Source organism: Triturus cristatus, chromosome 5_1, assembly GCF_964204655.1.
Source record: "Triturus cristatus chromosome 5_1, aTriCri1.1, whole genome shotgun sequence".
In the NCBI taxonomy this organism is placed as follows: domain Eukaryota; kingdom Metazoa; phylum Chordata; class Amphibia; order Caudata; family Salamandridae; genus Triturus; species Triturus cristatus.
In genome coordinates, this window is record NC_140587.1 from 730,625,201 (window position 1) to 730,649,973 (window position 24,773).

A 24,773-nucleotide genomic window follows, 5' to 3' on the forward strand; every position below is an offset into this window, starting at 1 on the left:
TTCTCTCCACCAGGCATCTCATTTGCTGAGGTCCACTTGATTCCTTGCAACAGGCAGCGGTCTACACTTGCAGCGAAGCCCAGGACAGGCTTTGTGTGAGTGAACAGTACACCTAACCCCAGTGCGAGGACAGATTGCAGTGGCCTGAGCCTGCTGCCCCAGTGGCCCTGGTTGAATGATGGCCCTCTTCTTGGGGCCCGGTCTGGATGTGGTAAGGGTCCGTAGGCCTCCACACGACAACGTTGGGCCGACAACCCTGATGGGATACCAATAACCAGTGTGTTGAGGTGCTGGGTGTGGAAGGAATGCTTGGCTACCCCAGTGACAGCGCAGGGGCATGAAGGTTTGGAGATGCCTCTCGCCTGTCACCCCAGTTGAGGAACCAGGGGATGCAGTGACGGATTAGACTCTACATTTGGCCTAATGAGGGTGAGTGATCAGGCAGGCCTGGCTCCTCTGATGCAGGTGACTCCCAAAAAGCATTAATTGTGTGTCTGAGTCCTTGATTTGACTTCTCTTCTTGGGCCTAGCAACTGGGACCCCTTGGCCCATCCTTAGGGCTAGGGCCTGCCTTCTCTGGGCATAGAAGACTCCCTTGGAGTGCCCCATGAAATGGCCTCTTCTAAATCCAAGAAGGACCACACCCTACGAGACATGCTTCTCAAGACCGCTGGGGAGACCTCCAGAAAGAAATCTGAATCAGCTGAGCCGAGACCTGGGGGCAATGGTGAAGCCCCTAAAAGCCCTGTTACCCACATATTTTTGGAATCCCTATTCACCTCCCGGCGTGATGATCTACAAGCAATGAAGAAGGACCTCTCCTTGGATTTGAGAGAGGTACGTAGAGAAGTGAACGAGGTGGGGGGGTGGGTGGCGGCCTTGGAGAACAGTGCCGAAGCTAGAGATGAAGAGATCAAGAGTCTTTAGCAGGAAGTAATCATTCTCCAAGAACAGCCGATTGACCTGCAGGCACTTGCGGAGGACCTTGAAAACAGGTCCAGGAGAAATAGCATTTGTATACGGGGGTTCCGACTGCCACAGAAGGCTCAGATCTGGAGGAGCATGTTCAGGCCTTGTTCCATTTGATTTTGGGCACCCCGGCGGAGGAAGAAATCAAACTCCACAGATGCCACCGAGTGGGGCCACCACGTGCAGTGAAGCAATCTTCAGCTGACATCCTGGTCTGTGACCATGATTTTAAACTTAAAGAATCAATCCTACATAAAGCTTGTGATGCCCAGCCATTGCAGTTTCAGGGCCAGCTGTACCAGTATCGAGCAGCGATCACTCTATAAAATAGATGGGACTTTCACCCAGTCATGGCTCATCGGAGGAACACTGGCACGCCTTACTCTTGGGGTCACCCCTTCTGCCTTACATTCCAGCTAGATGGTAAGACTTACGAACCATGCTTTTTGACAGAGGCTTGCAAAGTCCTAACCATTGATGTCACGCAACAGGGGTCACAGTCCGCCCCAGCACGAGACCAGCTGGCTAGACAGAACCGGCGCGGGACGTGCCATAATTCAACCCAGTGGATCATTGCCCCAACTTGGATACCATTGCACGGGAGTGTGCAGCTCTGCTTCGCTCCTTGTAGGGAGATAGAATGGATAACTCTGGATTTTCCATCTTGGGGGATAACACAATGGTCTGAACATGGTGGAAGGAATTTAGAGCGCAGGCGACTGGACCCAGGAGGGCTTCGTTGATGGATGTGCCTAATGTTATCACCTGCACTTCCATGTTACAACACTTAATGGACTATTTACCTATACCATGTGATTGTTATTTATTGTTGGGCTTTTGGGCTTTATTAGGGTGTCTTCCTTCCAACACGCATGTACACACATATGAGGGTTCCAGGGATGGTGGTTCTTGCCCAACATGGTGAGATGGCACATCGATTCCCCTCCACTGGCCTGGTTAAGGAGGCGGCCAGTTCCTAGTGACTGTCCTCCACCTAATTACTATAGAGATTAAATTGCTAAGCCTCAATGTTCGAGGTCTAAACAACCCAACAAAGAGATCAGCCATCCTATCATTGCTTGAAAATGTGAGTGGGGACATTTGTCTCCAACAGGAGACCCAATTGCTGCCCAAAGATGTCCATAGGATGCAAACCAGGCAATTCTCACAGTAATACTGGCCCTCCGGTACCACTAAGGAAGGCAGGTGCATTACTAGGAGTAGAATGTGTTTGTTGGTTCTCTTACACCATTCTCTCTCAGAGATTCTTATTAGGCCTGGGCGGTAAATTCCGTTCCGCTCACGGAATTTGCGGAATTTGGGTAATTGGGTGTTCCGCGGAGAACGCGAAATTGCCCAAAATTCTGCTTTCCGCGACTTCGCGAAATTTTTGCTTGTTCGCGTTCTCAAAATGCGTGTTCGCGAGATATTTCTCCCCGAGCACTCAAACAGCGATTGTGAACAGGAAAAAAGCATCGCGAACAAGCAATTCCGCGTGTTCGCGGAATTTCTGCGTGTTCGCGGAGATTTTTTACCGTTTCGCGGAGATTTGCGTGACGCAATTACGCAAATTCCGCCCACCCCTAAATTTCTTATGCTTCTCTGCAGTGATGTCATGCAGTGGAATATGCCTGTTTCTAATCTTTTGTTGTTATTCAGAGAATGGTTGGAGTGGGCTGAGAAGGCTCCGGTCTACTGTTTAGCCTCGCTAATAAAAGTACTTCTGCTTACCCCTGTTTCTGCTTTATTATGACAAAATTCTTGGTGACAATCTGGCTACATGGCTAGACTGTGACACCACATGTGAGAAGATCTTAAAATTCTGCTGCCATCATCTCCTTGTTTTCAAGCTGCTGTGCCTTTGAGGTTTGAGAGCTTTGCATGCTCTCGGGGGAATTCCAATGGTGTGCAGAGCCCAGCGACAACATTTGATTTGAGAGAGTTCCTGCTCTGTGAGGACCCCATCAACCAAACTTGAATTACGGGAGTGCCACACGGTGAGTCTTTCCAGCTTTTTTTTTCTTCTGCGGTGCTCCTTTGTCCACTGTGTTTTGCTGTGTAATCTGGAAACCTGTGAAATTTGTGAATTTTCTTGTCTTCGTTGCCCTGTACCTGGATATTCGGCGATCTTTGTCTGCCGCGATGTCACCAGGGTTTTCTGTGATGTTGTGTTCTCACGCACAAACCTATGTGGGACCTAACAACACTGCCTCAGCAACGTCCCTCTATGACATATTACGTTCTTCATCTTCTTTCAGACCACCAATAAGCTGAGCACCGTTCTACGTGTCTTTTCCGTGACGCTGCATGTTTATTGTTGTTTCATTACCATAGTAATGCTCCACGGTGATGTGTTCTGTTTCTGTCTTCCTTGGAGCTTCACAGGTACTAATCGATGCTTTATGTTTGTGTTTCTGAGGGCATTGAAACACTTCTTCAGTGTGACACATGCTACCCGGTCATAATATCCTTCATGCTATTGCATTTCTCACAGCTGCTGAGAATAAACTCAATCGTTCTGTCAGATCACGGTGATTCGCACACCCGTGTCTCACAGGATTGTCTAGAAGTGGTAACCAGCTCATACCTTGTTGTGTGGTTCACGGTAATTTAACACATTTCATTTTTAAGTTTTGTTGTTTTTACTATTTTGTTAATGTGTCAAGGACGCTATATCATAGTTTTATTTTAAGAGTTTTGCCTCTTCTTACGCTTACTTTTTTCAGCAAAATACACCTGATGTATCTACTCTAACTTTGTTTCAATTGAGCATTCGTTTTATTTTAAAATGTTTGATTTAGGAAGGTACAGTTTCACGTTATGTGCACCATGCAAGCAGTCACACCTTCTCTTTCCTTCTTGGATAAACCTGGTGACCCACCTGTTAGTTGGGAGGTGTGGTTTGAAGCTTTTGGAACTTATCTTGGAGAAATAGGAGTTTTGAGATTTGGTGCCGAATGGAAAAAGTGTTTACTACTTCATTCCTTGGGGTTTAAAGGGAGGTCTACATTTAAACATGTACCTGATTTGATGCATGAGGATGGTGACAATGTGGATGAATATCATGATGCTGCTCTGAGACTTAAGAGTAGGTTTGACAAACAGCCGAGCCTCATGGTTTTAAGACACAAGTTTTTCAAGAGAAAACAACTTGATGGAGAAGACGTGGATGATTATATATCTGTGTTGCAGGGACTGGCATCTGTTTGCCAATTTGAGGGTTTTACTGACCAACTTATTAGGGATCTATTTGTGTGCCATTGCAGAGACAAGCAGATTAGACAAAAGCTGCTAGCAATGGGTAATCCCTTACTAGAGGAGACCATGAAAGTGGCTAAGAGCATTGAAATCGTTGAATCACTCAGCAGGAGATGGGTCAATTGGTTTATAGCACCAGCCCAGGCCTTTTTACCTCCCGGGCTTCTCCTCCCCTTACTCTCCAGATGCAGGGCAGCCTGGTGCTATCTCAACCCCTCCCTGGGTCAAGACCTCTCCCAGCTTCTCTCACCTTTCAATTCCAGACAGACAAGTCACATTTTAGGAACATACAGAAATGCGCAGAGCACAAAAATCAGCCACTTTCTAAAAGAGGGGTTTACAAACACAAAGTGAGCTACCACCTTTACAGAAAGATGCATTATGACACTGTGAGTTCACACAAATCAAACTTCACCTCTCCATTATAAACTGACAGGAAACTAGGCTACAAAACACAACACCCAGCCTCCCCCATTCTGTCCTATGGGCAGAATGGCCTTTCAGCAGTGAAAAAAGAAATGGAGAGTTTTTCACTGCCAGAACATAACACACACCTTAGTTTATGTTCTGCCTTTTACCTACACTGCACCCTGCCCAGAGATTACCTGAGACCTACCACAGGGGTGCCCCATGTGTATGTAAAAGGGAAAGTCAGGCCTGACAAATGGTTGCACTTGTCAGTACAACATGCTAATTTAGCATTCTGCACGCAGGCCCTACACTGAAGGCCTGAGTTCCCTTTTCTGCGCTCCTTTGCATTACTAGCCCTTGCACACACAGTGCACATCACTGAGGACTTTTACTGGTAAGGCAAACATACCAATCATGGCCAACCAATCACCAAACATTTTACATAGAGAACTCCTGTATTTTGACACTGATCAGCAGTGGCAAAGTACCCAAAGCATCTAAATGCAAAGGTGGTAGAGGTGTAAAGTCAGGGGTAATCACGCCAAGATATGCAAGGTCTAACAGGAATAAAAAATGTTTGCAATAATATGGTCACTAATGTTAAGGATAAAGGTGATAGTGAAAGTTCCACCTCCAACAACACTGTGGGAATGCACCACATCCCAAAGGGGGCAGGTATCTGGCTGCCAATGTTGTGTGCAACTATTGCAGAACAACAGGACATTTTGCCAAAGTATGTTTGAAAAGGAAAAAAATTAAAGAAAACTGTGGCATGTGTTGGAGTCTGATGATGAGTCTGACTCTGAAGTCATTTCTGTGGTCACAGATTTAAAAATGATCTCCTCTTCTGAAGAAAGCGAACCTGTAGTTGGTGACCCATCGTGTTGTGTCGACCCCCTTGTTGGAGTGCGTGTTGGAGGGGAAGTTCTCAAACAATTGGTTGATTCTTGTGCTAGAATTCTGATGATCACGCAGAATTTGTTTGAGAAAACATGGTGTGATCGAGAGCTGACCCCGCCGGACCACTCTCCAGTTTCTTATGAGGGACGCAAGATTGAGCTTCTTGGTTACATCGACGAATTACTCATGTTAAAAGAGAGAAAGATCAGGGGTATGGTTTATGTTGCAGTTAAGGGTTTAAACCTATTAGGTTGATTCCATCAGGGGCTGTTTGGGATGGTGCTGAGATCAGGTGCCAAAGAACAGGTCATGGTGGTTGATTGTGATGATGCAGGGGCAAAAGTGGAAAAATGTTTTTTACTCTGTGTTCAGTAAAGAATTAGGGAACATTTGGGGTTTCAAGCACAAGATTATAGTGAAGGAAGGTGTTTTCCCTATAAAACACAAGTTAAGGGGGATTCCTTTCAGTGTGAGGGAAGATTTTAACAAGTAGCTTAGGTCTTTCTTCGACAAAGGTATTATTAAACCTACTGAATCTGCGCTGTGGTTGTCTCCACTTGTAGTGGTGTTTAAGAGGTGTAGATAATTATGTGTGTGTGTGTAGATTTGAGGTAACTCAACAATAAATCTGGGTTGACTCACATCCGTTACCCAAAATTTGTGACCTGTTTGCTTGTTTCAAGGGAGCTAGATTTGCTTTTAAACTTGATTTGGACAGTGCCTATCATCAAATTAAATTACACCCTTATTTGTGTCCATTGATAGCATTTGTTTTCCCTCTAGGAACTTTCCAGTATAAACGCATGCCTTTTGAGTTCACGTCTACTGCATCTGTATTTTACAGGGTCATGCAGAACATGTTGAGTGCAGTGGAGGGTGTGTTAGACTTTCAGATAATGTTTTAATCGATTCTAAAAGTATTCAATCTCATGACGCTACTTTACACTGTGTTGTATATTTTTGAGAAACATGGAGTAGTTCTCAAGACCAAGAAATGTAAATTCCTGTGTGAGGAAGTTGAATACCTGGCTCATCTTATTGCGCGAGAGGGAATCAGGCCCAGACAAGGGTTTATTGAAGCCATTGTTAGTGCTGCCACAACCTGTGACAAGACAGGTGTCAAATTGTTGTAAGTAGTTTTTGAGTGTTACTCACGCTTTGTTCCTGATTTTGTCACTCTTGTACGTCCAATCAGTAATTTGCTCAAAAAAGGGGTAAAGTCTGAGTGGTCTAGTGAGTGTGCTTCTGTTGTTTGAGCAAGTCAAGTTGTGTCTACGTAAGAGTAGAGCTCTTAAGCCTTTTGATCCTGAGCATCCTATTGAATTACCGTAGATGCCAGACAGAGAACCAGACAAAGAAGACACTGTGGGTTATGCTTCAAGTGTACTTAGAGTTGCAGAACTGCAGTACTCCATCATTGAGAAGGAGCTACTAGCTTGCCTGTGGGGTAGAAAAGATTTATCCATATGTATGGGGTAGACGGTTCTGCCTGAGGACAGATCACAAGCCTTTAGTTAACATTCTTGGTGCTGGTTCTGGCAAATGCTGTACTCCTAGGATTGTGAGGATGGTCTTTAGGTTGATGCAGTATCAATTTAATGTATCACACATTACTCGTGGAAAGAATGGTAGGGCCAGTTTCCTTTCCCGTTTTTCTCTGGGATGTGACGAAAGTGAAGGTTTGGACTTTCATGAATTGTGTGATGAGAACACTGAAGATTGTTTTGTGGCTGAGATGGAGATAACTGTACTCAGTGTGGATTTGGAGGAAGACTGAAGGAATGCGTTGAAGGATGATGTGTTGTTTCAACAGGTTTGTGATTGTGTCAAGAAGGGTTGACCCAGAGAGAGGGTGTTATCCCCTCCCTTACAACCTTATTGAAAAGTTGAAAATTGAGATTTCCTTGGAAGATGGAATGTTGTTGCATTCTGCCAAACTTATCCCTCCTCATTACATCAGGCCGATCATCATCTCTAAGGCTCACGAGGGTCATATGGGTGCAAGCCTCGCAAAACGTCACATCCGTAAAGCATTTTGGTGGCCTGGGATGGATACCGAGATAAATGAGGTAGTTGAGAATTGTGTAGGGTGTGGATTTGCAGATAAAGTTTGAAAATAACAACTCCTCCCCTACTTCCCATTGACTGTCCCTCTGTTCCATGGATTAAATTAGGGATCGATATTAAGGGACTCATTGATTCCCTGCTTGGTGGTTTAAGGCATATTTTAGTTTTGATGGACTATGCATCCAAGTGACCAAAGATCAAGTTGGTCAAAGAACCAAATGCATCAAATTTGGTGTTGCTTTTGAAAAAAGTATGAGGGAAGGATTCCCAGATGTTCTTGTCTCTGATAATGGTACTCAACTTGTGAGTAGAGAGCTACATGGATTTCTTGATGCATGTGGTGTAAAGCTTGTGAGGAGTTACCTGTACCACCAACAAACAAATGGCCTTGTGGAGAGGATGAACAGAGTTGCAAATGAGTGTGTTAGGTGGGCTAAGACAGGGAACCATGATGTTGGTAAGTCTTTGGATGCCATGCTGTGGTTTTACAGAACTACGCCACATTCTCCCACCAAGATCTTTTCGAATTGTTGAGAGGGAGGAGAGCGAATACAAGCTTTAGGCCAGGGTGGATGAGTCAGTGGCTGAAATCAGATTCTGATGTCTTGAGTCTTATGGGGATTGTGAAGGAGAATGTGTTAAGAACTCCAGTCAGACAGAAATGCTGGTATGATTGAAAAAAGGGGGCTAAAACTGTTCCTTTGACGGTGAGCGACATGGTTCGCCTTAAGTTACCTGTTCAGGCGAGGAAAGGTAAAAACAAATTTAGTGCACTGACCACTGTTATAAAGGTGGGGATTAATGCTGTTCAGATGGAAGGAGGGCATTGGTAGAATCTTAGTAAAATTGTCAAGGTAAAAGTCAGGATGAAGGGTGAGTGTGGTGGTGCAGTGGGTGGCTCAGTACCCAGTCACAGCAAAGATGCTGAGGGAAGTCGAGTGTCCAAAGGAGATGTTCTCATGAGAAGCTCCAGGACCAGGGTCACTCCCAGTAGGTTTCATGAGTAAAGTTGTGTATCACTCTGTATTGTAATTTTGATGACTATTGTTCTCCTTTTTTTTTAATTTAATTATTATTACAAGGGAGGATATATAGTGCTGGGAGTAGAATTGTTTGTTGGTTATTTAACACCATTCTCTCCCAAAGATTCTTATGTTTCTGGGCAGTGAGGCCATGCAACAGAATGTGCCTTTTTTGAACATTTTGTTGTTATTCAGAGAATGGTTGGGATGAGCTGAGAAGGCTCCTGTCTACTGTATAGCCTCACTAATAAAGTACTTCTATTTACCCCTATTCCTGGTTTATTACTACAGTGAGGTTGCCATTCTCTTCTCTAAACACTTCCCTGGATTGGTGTTGAACACCACCGGACAGTAGAAGAGGTTAAGGGTCGTCTCTTGGCCCTTTGGCTGTGGGTGGGCACCAATCACTGCACACTTGCTACCCTTTATGCACCTAACGAGCTCCAAGATCCCTTCCTGATTGATTCTCTGGCTAAGGTCCTCTAGTCCCTGGATGTGGCTGTGGTGGTGGAGGGCAATATCAATTTAGTGATGGACTCTGGAATGGACCGCTCTGGGCAGAGATCCGGCCAGACAGGAGCATCCTCGTCCGAGGGTATCCGAATGTGGTTTGTACGACTTGTGGCATTTGCGCCACCCGGGGGAAAGGGGCTATACCTTCTTTACACAGCTAACAAGACATATGCCCAAATCGATCATTTTCTGGCCTCACCTGCTTTGCTAGATTGAGTGGTTTACACTACTATTGAGCCCCGCTCCCTCTCAGATCATGTGCCTATTATTCTGATGCTCTGCACGCCTCCCTCTGCTTCTCAACCTTCGGGTTGGCGGCTTCGTGGGACCATGCTCCAGTCCCCCATACAGTAACTGCAATCTGGAAGGTTCTTAAGGGTTATCTAGCACTTAATGACAATGGGGTAACTTGACTAGCCTTAATGTGGGAGGCAATGAAGCTGGTCAGCCGAGGAGTACTCATTGGTCATCCAGCGGATGAGAACCGTATGTAGCATCATAAAAGAATCGCTCTTGAAAAGAGGGTCTCTGAACTAGAGGCCATCCATAAGTGATTGGGTGCCTCTAGGGTGTAGAGAGAGTTGGAGAGGGAACCATCCGATCAGGATGCGTCCACCACCATGGCGGTCGGATCTTGCTCTTTTACATTGTGGTGGGTGCTGCTGACAGCAGCACCCCCCCAAATGTCAAAATGCCATGGTGTGCATATCACTGCACTACGTGGCAGGCACCACATTGTGCCTGCCTTGTAGTGCTGTGAAATGTAGGGGGTACCATAGATACCCTCCAAGTGCACCCTCACCTCTCCCAACACATGGGAGCCCACAACAGGCCCCATAACAAATCCACACTAGTCTTTCCATGGTGGAAAGTCCTGCAATAGCCAGTATTAAAATTTGGTGGACGGTGCCTGCTAGGCACCTCCACCATTTTATGCTCCCTGGACTGTCTGCCAGGCAATCTGTATGATTGCTTTTGGCGGTACAGTTGCAGGCGGTCTTTCCGTCTGCCACGGTCCGAGCGCGATACTCTCTGCCACCGTAATGTGGTGGGGGGAATATCATGGTACGATTGCGGAAGGACCGCTACCGCGTGGCTGGCAGTGACGAGCCTTGCACAATCGTAATCAGCCCCTTAGTGTGGTGTCTGACTTTATGGTATTTTGGGAACATGCACCCCTCCGGTCAAAGGTGTTTATTGGGGCCAGTCTATAAAGACCATTGTGGTGTCGGTGCCTATCTGTGGGATTGATCTCTGTTTTCCTGCTTGCGTGTTTGTCTATGGGTTATGTGTCACCCCACCTGTGATCTGTCAATCAGTTGCTTTATGCCTAGGTCGCAGGGCCTGCCTGACCTTGTACATCTGACTTAGGGTTGAGGGGGAGGCCATCATGGTTGAATTAGAGAACAGTGATGTGAGTTTGTTGTTATAGGGATATACAGGCACATGCATCAAGCACAAAACCGGTCGCAAACGGGCAGATTCTCAGAATCTGCCCCTTTGCGACCGGTATTTTTGTATTTGGGATGCATCATCCCAAATGCAAAAATCACTATTTAAGGAATCTCAAAATTGGGATTCCTTAAATAGCGATTGCATTTAAGGAATCCCTAATTGAGATTCCTTAAATGCAATGCATTACAGTTTAAAAAATAGCGATTTCGCTATTAGCGTCAGCAAATTACCATGAGGCTGGACCTCATGGTAATTTGCGAAAACTCAGAAAAATGCACTTATTTGCATTTTTCTAAGTTTCATGTTGCCCACACACATGCCCTTAGAGCATGTGTGTATGCAACATTTGTGCAGAGTGAACATACATGGGTGCAATAGGGTGTCATTTTGACACCCTTGCACCATCGAAATTGCGGGAGCAATTTGCGAGTACCTACTGGTACTCGCAAATTGCTCCCGCAATCTCTAATTCATTCCTATGGGCCTGGAGGCCCATAGGAATGAATGGGAAGACATTCCTTAATTGCGACTCGCAATTTGCTAGTCACAATTAAGGAATTTGTGGGAATCGCTATTTCTTTAGCGATTCCTACATGCATAGGGTTTTGCTATTCCTTAATTGCGATTCCTTAATAATCGCTATTAAGGAATCGCAAAACCCTATGATGATGCATGTGCCTGATATATCATGATGTGCATTGATATCGTATTTCCCCATATTAACACTGCCTAGTAGTATAACATTTTACTTAATGTGTTTTACTCAATTAAAACGTGTAAATGTTGTTTTTGTTTTTGTTTTAAACTGTGTATAAAAGCTGCTGTTTCCTTAGGCATCGTCCAGCATATCTGACTCTTTTAGATGGAGTTCTAAAGCAGTACACTGCAACCTTGTCACAGATGAACTATTACTGTGGCTGACCATGCATGCGCCCTCTGGCATATGTTCAGCAGAAATCTGGTGCAGCAAGAAAGCACATCTCAGCAAGTCTTTCCCAAATGTGCAAGTGACCTTTCTGATTGTGGGGACTTTTCACATTTACTCTGTTTGCATAGCAACAGGAGCCTTGTACATTCACGCCCAAACATCAGTCAATTAGTCTCATTTTCTCTCCTTATCCATTAGGGAGATGTGTTTTAAATCACACTCACGGTGAAGAATGACCTATAAAATGTGTAAAGCATGTATTACATTTAGATGAAGCAAGATATGTACTAATAATTTCAGTGTTTTTGATATATTTCCTCTGTGTTCCTTTGAGGTATTTCTTTTTCTGGTTCCATGAATGGCTCATGCCATTTGTCTAATTATTTTGTATTTCTGAAACATCTCAGTATGCTATAGTACAATGAATCCATTTGAGTTTGTCGGTATCCTTGGCAATGGCAATGGAACATTCATTTTCTGCGCTAAGTGGAATAAAGAAATGCACATTGTTGTTTCCGCATAAAGGCATGCCATGAGTCAATAATCCTCTAAATAAAAACTATTGACCTTTTGATGTGAATGTCATGGTGACCATCTATGTTACTTATCTGATTGTCAATAGGCTTTGCCTACAGTAATTCCATTTCAAAGGTTCTGCTTCAAAGAACAGAAAGATATCTCAATATATGTATTTTACATGACTCACCATAATCAAATATCATTCTCCTTGTCAGAAAGTCATCATCTAATGGGACACGATGTGTATGTTCTAAAGTTTATAGAAAGTGATAGGCATATCATCAAGGGTAATATCGACACTTTAGCGGCACTTTTTGCCGCTAAAGTGGCGATATTTTTATCGCCCTATCAGCAAGCTGTCGCTAACAGCTGTTAGCAACGGCTTACTGGCAATAGCGCCCGTGTCATTGCCGCTTTGCATGTCAGTGATAATAATCGCTAATGACATGCAAAGAAGGCGTTCCCTAGGCGTTCCCTCTGAAAACAACCCTGGAAAAGTCGCTAACCGCACATCGCGGTATCATCAAGCCGGACCCTGATACCCATACCGACATAAAAATCGGCGCACACCGCGGTTATCGCCATCAGCTAACGTCTGCAAAATGTCAGACTTAGCTATATTTATAATGGGAGGTGGATTTTAAGCCTAAATCCACATCTCCCTATTAACAAGGATTCCCTTAGCGCTGTAGTTGCATCGCTGGATTTCCAGCGATGTTCCCTCATTTACGCCGCTATCACTGGAATTTTTATCGCCATGGAGATAAGAGTTGATAATAACGCGTTATCTCGGCAATTAATTCCAGCGATAGCCGGAGTTATACAAATTTGCACTATGTGCGCTCTGCGATGTTATCGCAGTTTGGGGCATATTAACAAGGGCTTTATCTCTTTTTTTGGCTTTAAAAGCCAAAGAAGTGGAGATAGAAATATCGCCCTATCAACAACAGGGTGCTAACATGCAAAATCGCATGTTAGCACCCTTTTTCACTACACTTCCCTTTGCAACTCTAATGAGATGCAAAGTGGGCGTTCCAGAGCAAAATAATAGGAGAACATTTCTCCTATTATCAAGCTTCACGCTAACCCTGTTAGAGACAAAAAAAGCAGCGCTAACCACGGTTAACGCTTCTTTTTTACATCTGCTAATTTTCAGACTTAGCCATGTAATCCAATGGGAGGTGGACTACATGGCTAAGTCCACCATGGGCTATCAACAAGGATATCCCTATCCTTGTAGTTTTATTGCTGCATTATCAGCGATAACCTCCCAAAATGCCGCTATTGATGGATTTGTTATCGCCTAGGCAGTTAGCGTTGTTAATAACGCGATAACCAGGCGATATTCTCCAGCGATGGCGGGCGGTAAAAAATTAACGCTAAGCGCTCTTAACGTTAATTTTTCCTGTTCCTTGTTAATATGCCCCTTTGTTGGTGATATGCCCCTGAATTCTCTTCTTTTTTACCCTAAACGGTGGCATATCGAGTCACGATTAGAAGATGGCAAATAACTTTTCACGGATAATTCACACTGATGATCAAAATATACCATCTGAATTTCTGAAATCGGTTTGTTTCTTTTTTTTGTTTGAAACTTTTGATCGATTTTGATTTTTTTCAGGTTGGGTACTTACACAACGAATGAGCAATAGGATGCAAGTCATACAGTGTGAGCTCATTACACTTACATGTGCAGTGTCAGCAGCATAAAAACTAGATTAAAGTAGCACAAGATTTGAGCTTCACATAAATCAGAAACAGAAAACTCAACAAAGATTAACATCAGTAATAACTAGTCCGTGGCAGAAAAAAGGGAAGAGGGAAAAACATCAGAGAAACGGCCTGGAAATTACCAGTGATGTGATGAGGTGGGGCTTGTCGGGGGTGTTAGTCTGATGCCTCGCTGTGGATGTGTCAGCCCCGTCATCTTCAGGCAAGTCACCATCGGGTTAGAAGGCAACAAGGAAATCGGCTAATATAGTTTCCCAACAGGCTGCAAGGGGGCAGGCACTTCCGATGGCCTTGCGTGCCTTCTCGGCGTAGAGTGACGCTCTCAGGTTGAGCCGAGGCCTGCATGGGGCATCCCCAAGCATTAACCGCAGGGGGGGGTAGGAGACTTCCAAGCCCAAGTTCTCAAGCGCTTGCCTAAGAGGAGCCCCAGTTCACTGAAGTGGGGGTAGGCTCTGTGTGTTTTGTCTCTGCACCTCAGTCCCAAGAGGCACACCTCAATTGTTAATTCAATTTCTTAATGATAACTGAAATAAAAACTGAGAGAAGTATAATTACGCAGAAAATATAAATTATTGTACACTTTTCAATACATAGATTCTTGCTTCAATTGGCAGTAAGCAGGTTTTTTCTGGTATGTGTTAACAGTGTGGAAATCAAATATACGACTATCTAGATAAGCTTGTACAATAGTTATCATATAGACACAGGTCCTTCTCACATCACTTTCATAAGCATTGTTTGCTAAGGAAGAGCTGTGCATTAATAAGTTAATTCTTAAAAAACAAATAGTACAGGAAAACTAAATTCCTGAAGAGGCAAGGATGCCGTATATGTTAAAGGCAATGTGAGACTGAAGTACAGAATATGAGCCATTTGACAATATTCTTTAGACATTGTAAAAAACACAGGAAATATCCTGTTGGGATAATAAAAGGAATGGGAAGGAGTACAACAATACTACTGCTCTGCCACGCATATTAGCATCAACTAATTAATGCACTGAATCATTTTGTAGAAGCTGGAACAGTATTCTGTGAGACATTACAGAATTTAAACAACACCGATATATATTATCTACTGGCGGTCGCCAGTAGATAGTTATAGTTAGGACCGTGTTTCCATAGGAAATCTCAAAATTCTATTTTGAATAACTTTGGCGCCGGTTGACGAATCCTCGCGAAATTTTCAAAACTAATGGGGCGCTCCGCTCAGCTCCTACCCTGAAAGTCTTGGGGGGATTCATCAAGCGGGGCCGAAAAAAAAGGGGGGTCCCAAAACGCGTTTTCCCCATGCATTTTCCCATAGGACCTTTAGTCGAAGGTACAGCCCGAACGGCTGAACAGAATTACTTGAAATTTGGCAAAGAGGTAGTCCTCAGGTCAGGGATGTGCCTTTTGCATATATGGAGTCAATCTGTTCAGTAGTTCCTGAGAAAATTGCAGTTAAAGTACATAAATATCTATAGCCGCTCACGTGTGCGCACCGTGCGCGCACCCTAACGTGCGCGAGCGTAATTCTGATTGGTGGTTACATGTCAGTCAACGTTCGAATCGGTCGAAATCAGGAAGTGTCGGCCACCATTTTGTTTGTTTTGAGTGTGAGAGTGAAAAAGGAATGTGGCGAACGTTGAAAGGGGGCAGGGTAGAGAGTTCCTGACCCCCTAGCCTTTGTCAGGGGGTCTCTGAAGGACCCCGAAGGCAGAAAAAAACATTTTATTTTTTTTAAAAAAATCGCGGGGTGCGCGCACCGTGCGCGCACGGTGAAAAACCAAAAAAATTAAAATGTTAATACGTAGTTTATTGTAAAATAAATATATAAAAAATATAATAATAAATACATAACTTAGCATTTAAAAAACCATACAAATTCCCTGAAAAAACCATAGGTTTCACACACGTTATAGTTAGGAATTAGCATTTAAAAAACCTTGCAAATTCACTTAAAAAACCATAGGTTTCACACATGTTATAGTTAGGTGGACATTTCACTCCACTATAACTATAACTAACTATAACGGGGGAATTTCATTGTTTTTTTACGAGTGAAATGTCCACCTAACTATAACATGTGTGAAACCTATGGTTTTTTAAGTGAATATATATATGGTTACATAACTACAGGTTAAACTAAGATAGTTCTACCTTCACAAACCACACCAGATTGTTTAAGTTTCTCCACATGGCAGGCATATATCTGTAGTCCTGATTGTGGTTTTTTAAAATCATGCTTCTTTTGGTACTAAAGCAAAGAAAGGAATGCACATCTACTGACTCAATTTAACATTGTGGAATTCCTGCTGGAGCAGGGCTTGTTTCAATCAGAAATTTACCTTACCATCATCAGGGCTAATCCCCACTGTCTTACTTTTCTAATCACGTTGATCGATCATTTCTTATTTCTATTAACTTTTATATGGCAGTGTCTAAGTATATTCACACATTTAAGTATTATTGCCTAGTACAATTATGAATGAAATTTGTGTATTGACCAATTAGCTTGGCACATTACTTAAAAAAAATATTCTCAAGTTTTTTAAATGCTCCTCCACTCATGTATACAATAAAGGAGTCTTTATTTAATTAAACAGGCAAGCAGAATACCTATCAGAGTAATGATAACTATTGATATAATTGCACATTTATCTGAGGCCTCCATTTTGGAAGCCGATCTCAAAGTTAGCACGGATCTATTCAGAATTGGTCTCCAACTAGACAGAAAAACAAAAGGCCTCCACTAAGGACTTCCTGACTTTATTAAAACATAGTGCCCAAATGGCCATACATCAAATGTACAAATAACTGAAAATGTGTAATAACAATTATTTTAGGTCCCTTATTTGCCATGCACTTGACAGTACCCTTCCTGTCATCAGGGAGCACTGCAGAGGACAAAAGACCACATGCTCCTGCTTGCAGTGACAGAACAAAAATTAGAAAATCAGCGTAAGTGGTGTAATTAGAGCTAGTTTTAGCAGTATTTGTATGGCACAGAGCCCACCACTATCCAGACAAAGCATGAGTTTTTGAAGCAATGTACCTAATTTCCTATCATATCAATGTTCAAAATTTGCCAGACTGATGCTCTGTAATAACTACTTTCTTTCAGAAATCCAGAACTTATTTACAGGTTGCATTTCCTACTGCAAAGAACACATTTCATAACAGCGCCCATTTTACTTAAATGCAAAATAGGCCCAACTCCCTGTAATTCAATTAGTGGCAATATAGCCCCTGGGAATGACTTTTTAAGTATACCCTTAGGGCCTAATGTATGAGGTATTCATGCTCTGCAGCAAGTCACCTTGCTGCGAGGCACGACAGGGAAAGAGCAAGAATGCACCACATTTAAGACATTACAATGCATTCCTGTTCTTTCCCTTGTGCTGGTGCCCTTTTGGCAGCCTAGCGCCAATGCAGTCACCTTTGCACCATGATTCAAGGGTGCCTGTATTCCATGCATGATTGCAAGGGGCACCTTCCTGCACAGGACAAATCCTGGGAGGTATTTTCATCTTTCTATGTGTGAGCAGAATGCATCACACAGAGAAAGAGGAAGAAAGAAGGAAGAATATAGATAGTTTCCCTTGTTATTCCCCCACTTGGAAGGTGTACATTTTTGGTGCATCCACAAGTTCTTATAAAACTGGGGATGCATCAAAATCCATGGGAGTTGCATGGGAACACCCACTCTATACCCATGGAATGCCAGTTCAGGGCAGAGTAACGCAACCACAGGGATTTGCACTGCGATGCGTTACTCCAGATTTTTAAGCCACTCAGAGGCTTTCAAAGTGGCTTTGGAGACTTCAAACAACTGACTTGGAGGGTTGAATCATGCATGTATCACCTTGCATGGTGTATATGTGATGCAAGTCTCTCATAAATGAGGCCCTCAGTTTGTAACTTAAGAAATATTGCCCAGAGTACCTATTGTATTTTTGATTTTAAGAATAAAACTGCAGGGAATACAAAATGAATTAATGAACATGACAATGTCAGAAGCACATCTTCAAACATTATAATATCTCTACCCAGTGAATTAATGGAACCCTTCTTTAAGGAATAAATGGTTTCTTAAGAATAAGTGAAAAAAACACTGCATAATGTCATGCTTTAAAATACTTGCTGTTGCAAATTCATCCTGAGTGCCCTGTGCACCCCCATTTTTTGCTGACTAGTACTGGTGGTAACTGACTCTGACTGTCCCTGGGCTCTGTCTAACAGTCCAGGGCCAGTGCTATGTTGAAAACACAGTAAAAACACACACATTCACTAGGGCACTATGTGTATGGTACACCTATAATTGGCATGACCTACCCTATAAGCTCTTAGTAGATAATATGGCAGGGGGATTACACCTACCTCTAAGTTCTTAGTAATAATAGGGAATGGCAGTTGAGAAGCCATCAGCCTTTGTGGCACGTGCATGTGTGCACTGCTAACAGCCTAATGTAATTTTAAAGCAGCCCTGTGTTGCAGCACTGCTTTTGAATGTAAAGTGTGCCCAAACTCGTATTTGTCGGTAGGGGCAACCTACACTATTGTGGCATTTTAGGCACCTTCCAGGGTCTACCTTAGATGTCCCATGAGTGGGGGTCATGTAATTGTAAGGAGGGCCCTCATAAAAGATGTTTTATGTGCCCTGGAAATAGAGAAATTGCACATTTCACGTTTCCCATCGTAGTAAAGTGTCTCCCAAAATCGAATTTCGTACTAGGAGCACTGTGGAGTGAGGATCAACACTATTTTTGCATATTCAAGACCCCCACAGTCTCCCCTAGGCATCCGAGGGGTGGAGGTTCATGTAATAATAAGCAAGGGCCTTATAAAATATGTTTTACATGCCCTGATGATAGAGAAATTGCACAGTTCAGTTTCCGCATTGTAGATGCCTAGCCCAATAGGATAACATGGCAAAAGTTTATGAATGCATAAATATTGCTAGGTATTAAATACAATTCGAGGTCTTAGGAGAATGGTATCGAAATCCAACAATATGTCATTGTTGAATGTATCCTAAAGTATACAAAAAACTGTTATAAGACTTTCCTATTTGTAAGCGAACATTCAGCCTTCTTGTGGTCTTCCCTGATTGGTCAGAGTTAACAGGATTAGCCAGGCTGCTTTGATGACGTCATAAGTGGCTCACCCTGGGAGAGGCTATCTGTTGGAGAGAGTTCTGACACACAGGAATGCCAAAGCATGATGGAGGGGCCATAAAGCATGAAGCTTCAAAGGAGGAATAGGACAGACAGGAAATGCCAGGGCCATTTACCCACATCCCGTATGACCCAGGTGGATAGCAGGCTTAAGGCAGGAATCTGCAGATGTAAGGGCGGAGAGTTATGGAAATGATTTAAGTAGTTCTTACTCCTCTGCTGAGAATTAAGCCATACTGAATTTTGGAGGAAAAGTGCTTTCCAGGAGAAGATTATGCCACACTTTGAAGGAAGTGGTCATGCTCTGGGGTGTTGCCTTGCACCTCATTGGACAGGAATACTCTCCTAGTTGACCCCAGAGAACACTTAAAACATATGTGAGAGGAGCAGAGCCTCTCAGACCTCCTGTTTGAAACTAAGAGAAGAAGAAGGTTTGCAAAGCTGGAAACTTGATTTGCACCACCAGGCCTGGCGTTCTGACTGACTGCGCCTGCTGCATTATCTGAAACTACATCCCTGCTTCAGAATGATTAAAGAGTGGATTCCTTGCAAGCTACAGGTTATCAGAGCTCACTTGGAACACCACCACCAAGATCCCCCTGCCTGGAGCACGTCCAGTGAATTTATAGGGCTTTGTCCATGTGAATCGTGGGATTAGTGGTCCCAAACTTTCGAAGACCAGTTCAAAGCTTTCACACTCTTGGATTGTGTTTTGGACTCATTGGACCCTCAAGAGGACCTCCAGGAAGAAGTTCCAGAAGTTTTGGAGAAGTTTGGAGTATCTTTAGAAAAATGCTCCATAAGAGAACCGACTCAACCGTGAAAGCCAATCGGCCACCTTCAACCGCAACCGGCCCGGACTCCAGGTTCATATGGGGGTATGCGGCGAATACCACTAAACTGGCAGAGTTCACAGAGTTCTTGTCACTCAACTTGAAGTGCATAGTTCGGCTAAAAAAACTCAGCTGACTACCGGTGGAGCAGAGTTCACTGGCATTTCCTCAGAGCAGCACCATCTGGCTAGAATCTAGGGTCATTGCAGGCCAGATCACCTGGCTGGGAGGAATAAGGCGGGTAGAGCATAACGAGGGGTGTTCTCCGAGACTCTGACTCCACCCAGTGTGATCTTTCCACCTCTGTGGGTGAGAGAGAAAGAAAATGAGAGCAGAGTCAAAAGCGCAACCCAGCAGAATTAGGATCCGGGGGTGGCAAAAGTTTATAAAAAGTCCCAGGAGACCAATGGCTGAGATAGAAAGGCTGCCACAGTGTATTGGACTATTGGTATGACACGATGGAGAGAGGCTGTCATCACAGCTAGAAAAAAGGGCAGCTGCTGGAAGCATACGCAGCTGGTGATTAAAGGCACTGTTCCACAGTCAGGTTAGTCAACTCTGCTGCTGCTTGCTGTGTTCCCCTCTCACCAACTTGATTGCCCCCTCCAGCCCCTTGGTGCAGCTTAAGTGTGCTTCTGCCCCTCTCTTAGGGAGTTGCGTAAATCACCCACTTCCCACCTTATCAGAAGGATGTGACGTGTTGTGGGCCATTGCTCTCAGATCGTCTCTTCTGTGTGACGAAAGGACGCCAACCTATTGTGCTTCCCTCCCTGCCACACTGTGCTCCAATGTGAATAATAGAATAACGGAGCGAAGGCTCAGCCTCACAAAGGTTTTACTGGCCAAGCTGAGTCAGACTCATATTACCAAATGCCATGATCTTCTTACAGAAACAAGAAGGAAATAGAGCATATATGTCCCTGGGCCGCGGCTGGTAACCATAGGTAGAAATATGTTTGTTTCCGAGGTGTGAAATTGATAGAAGGAACAGCAGCTGTGCCATGCTGTTCTTCCTTGCCAGGTCATGAAGAGAACAGAGAAACGCAGCACTGAGATTTACAGTAAGGCCCATAGTAAGGCCAACAACAATGGCTTGCAACTCAGCAAGAGGATTGCCTCAGGCTGGAGATGGGAAAGTAGGGTACATCAGCCCAATCACATGGCTTGGCTACAACTAAAAATCCCATTCAAAAGTATTTTACATGGATAAGGTCAGGTATGGGGAAAACTACTTGGCAATTAGAGCCAGAAGCGCTGAGGCAAGACCATTTCTGAAAGGTTAGCCAGCATCATCCTTGAAGAATAAATAATTGTGAGAGATGGTAGAGCTGGCAGAGATTGTGATGGGAAAAAGAAAATGCATAATAAATCTCCACATCCCAAGCACACCCTCATTAGGCACATAGGTCATAGCAATCTCATCAACTATGGTCACTGAGCATATAAGCCCAAAGGATAATACACAAGCTCAGGCTCCAATTATTAAAAAAATTAGATCAAATGCAGCTATCTTCACATCTAACTCACAGACAGATGACCCAGATGGAACCAACTCTACAAATCTAAAAAAAAGGCAGAAAATGTTAGTAGAGGCGATGGTTCATCACCCAGCCAACCACCAGCATGACATCTCCTACAATCCTGAAACCAAGAGACTCAATCAGAACTGCTCCTTCCCCCTGGGAAGACCCAGGATGGCACAATGGACTCTGCACTACCCCCATACTTCTCAACAACAAATTTGTGCACCATATTCAGCTGGTATGGAGTACTTCACTACTAATATGGAAGTCGAACACAGGGGACTATGTGGCCCAATATTTAAGCGGTTTACACCCCAAGCTCCATCTTAACCAGCGATGAAGTCCCCGATACCATTATAAACACTATCAACTCCTCCCTTCGGGTGGCAGTAAATGCCCACACTTGGCAGTCTCACAGCCTAGAAATTCAAGTGGATCTAATGCAAATGGTCCCTCACAGATTGTTGACACTTGACAAGATGTTGGCGACGGTCAATAAGAAGTTAGACCTAAGGGCAAACAAACACAAGGGTCAAGACACCACAGCTGACAATGCCATATTTGGTAAGCTAACCACACTGCCGGAGCTATTATCCACACAAATAATATCCACACCTATAAACCATTACAAAAGCACTCAGATAGGCACTATGCAAGGTGAAAATTCCTGCACTCGAATCCACCCACAACTGGTCAACAAAAATCAAGGGCCCACATGCACTGATTGGCAAAGTGACCACAGCAAGAAGGCACAACTGGTCAACATAACCTCACTCACAAACATGAGGATTGAGAGAATTAAGTGCATACAAAAAGAGGAGCAGGCACTGAATAATGTTAGCCATGCCAAGAACAGAGTTGACAGGCCATTGTCAATTAATCATGCAAGAGATACCACGCCAGAAGTCGCAAACGCCCAAGCACCTCTTTCACGATGACAAAAGTAAAATACAAGCACATCTTTGAAAAACAGCAAAAGAAAAGATACGCTTATTCACAATAGTAAAAAAGCAACTTTTTACTCAGCTTCAAGCGTCAAATACCCCAGTGAATGGGAGAGGGGCAGGACAATGACTGCAGTGCAGAGGGACTGAGGTTCACCAGATCTTTCAACCAAAAACAGCGACACAAAAATCACCTAAACAGTTTCTTCAAGACAAAAACATTTCATGTAAATTGCTGAAAGTATTCTTGCATGGCCAAGCACTGGACTGGTTTTGCTCCTAGAGGCACAACAACAAAACGAAAATTACACCCAGCCTTTGCATCACATGGTGCTTAACACTCAGCTGAAAACATGCTAAACTTTCAAGGAACAACATGAGATAACACTGTTAACTGCAATACAATCTGAAATGACTAGGTTGACAGAACATCAAACTGACACATAATGGGACAATGCAACCAGGGTGGTTGAGCTGCTTCAGGGACCTAGATCTCCTCACATTAAACCCCACAACGAGAAGCATGAGAATTCTTGCACAAATGATCAACAAATTACAACACTCAGGGAGGTAGCATCAAAACACCAAAAAGACATGCAATGGACCAGCACAACTAAGTAGGTGGAGACACAACAGATTGAACAGGATTTTAGATCATAACACCTACGGACCAATGCAAGAAGAACAAGCATTGGCATAGCCAATAGGTCTGGCCTTTGGGACCTTATAAGTGTTTAACCATGCAACAGTTAATGTTGTTGCACCAAGGATATTGTGCTGCATAACTAAATACTTATAAGGTCCCACAAGCGAGACCTATTGGCTATGCCAATGCTTGTTTTTATTAGGCACAGTATTTTTCCCCAGATTTGAAAGCGACCACCCTAGCCCGTTAGGCCACACGCTCTCTATGCATTCCATCTTTCCCAAACCATACACTAGAGTGTCCTTTCTTTATTTGGTGTTCGCTTTCTGATCGGCAGTGTGTCAGGGATCTTTTGGAACCATTTTTCCATTAACCATATCCAGCCATGCCTACAACTAGCTGTCAGAGATTCAACAACTTGTTCCCCGATAAACCGAACAACCTTTCTTAAATCTGGATTTAATGCCCAGATGTCAAAAGATCTAAATGCTTCCAATCCGTTCATTGCAGGATCAGACAGCCGAAAAAAGAACTGACATGCATTTGTTCTCAGTTTGATTTCTTTTGATTTGTAAAACACTTTTGCCAGACTGCTTGGTAATAATGACAAAGATGGAGCACAAAAAAGTAGAAAGTTCAAAACATGAAGCATCATTGAGCTACGAGTGAAAGTCAAAGAAATCTATGTCATGTTTTAAGAGGATGTGGAATGTGAACAGAGTGGTAGCTGAGCAAAGAGATGTAAAGACAGCATTTTAGATTTTAAGAGCTAGAAGAGAGATGTGCTTGAAACACGAGACGGGTGAGTGGAACCTAAATATTGGTTTCCTTTATTTTATTTTCATGTTTAATACAAAGCTGGATTATGACGGAAAGACACTTGATGGGAGAGAATATAATAAGAGAAGCCGAACCATACACCTAATTACAAACAATCAAAGCAAATTAAACTAAGGGTGAGTAGCAACATAAACGGATAGAGAAAGCAGACACAGGAAGCATGCATGGACGATAGATAAACAGTTGAATAAAAGACAGAATAAAGCGGTGGAAGAGAAATGGAAAGCAGACCAAAAAGAATTGCAAACAAGTAGGGGGTGGGGGAGAAGTGTGGCCGAGAGCAGGCAGCGTTTCCGTTGCGGGAGCAAGCGCATTAATTGCTAACATATGGCGCTGCTTGCTCCCACAAGGGAATCAACAAGCATGCACGCGTTGCATTGAAAGCAATGCAACGCGTGCACGATTTTGCCTGCAAAGTTGAATCGTTTTCATGAGGTCTCTTTTCTATGCAGTGCATGCGCACTGCTTAGGCGAGACCTAAAAAGGTGGTAACTTGTTACATCCATGTCTTAATGTCAGTAAGGGCAAAGTTGAACATCCCCCAGTATATAAATCAGCAGCACTGATTTTTACCCCAGAATTCAAATTGAGAGGGCCATGGGATAATTTAAATAGGACCAACATTTTACATCTTTTGAATAACATACTTTCACTATCCTATCTTACATCGGCGCACCTGATATCAGTGAAATTTAAAGATAATTCCTGTATCAGTTATAGAGAATCCATACTGACAGAGTGGTCAGATAACACAGACACCAAAAATATAATTTCAGAAACCAAGCAATTCAAGGAGTGGGGTATTCTTATCAGAAAGCCACCGATGGAAAAATATCCTCACATCCAGTCAAAAAGGCAACACGCTTTGGTGCAGAATAAGGTGCTAGGCAGCATATTGCGAAGAACAAAGCAAATAACACAGTAGTATTGGGAATAAAAGATCACAGTACAACTGACAAATGACAAATGGGATAGCTTCCCCACCAGAGTGCCAATTGAACATACCAATATCCGTCCTATTGACCAGTACGACTGGGCCTGGTTACCGGCAGCCCT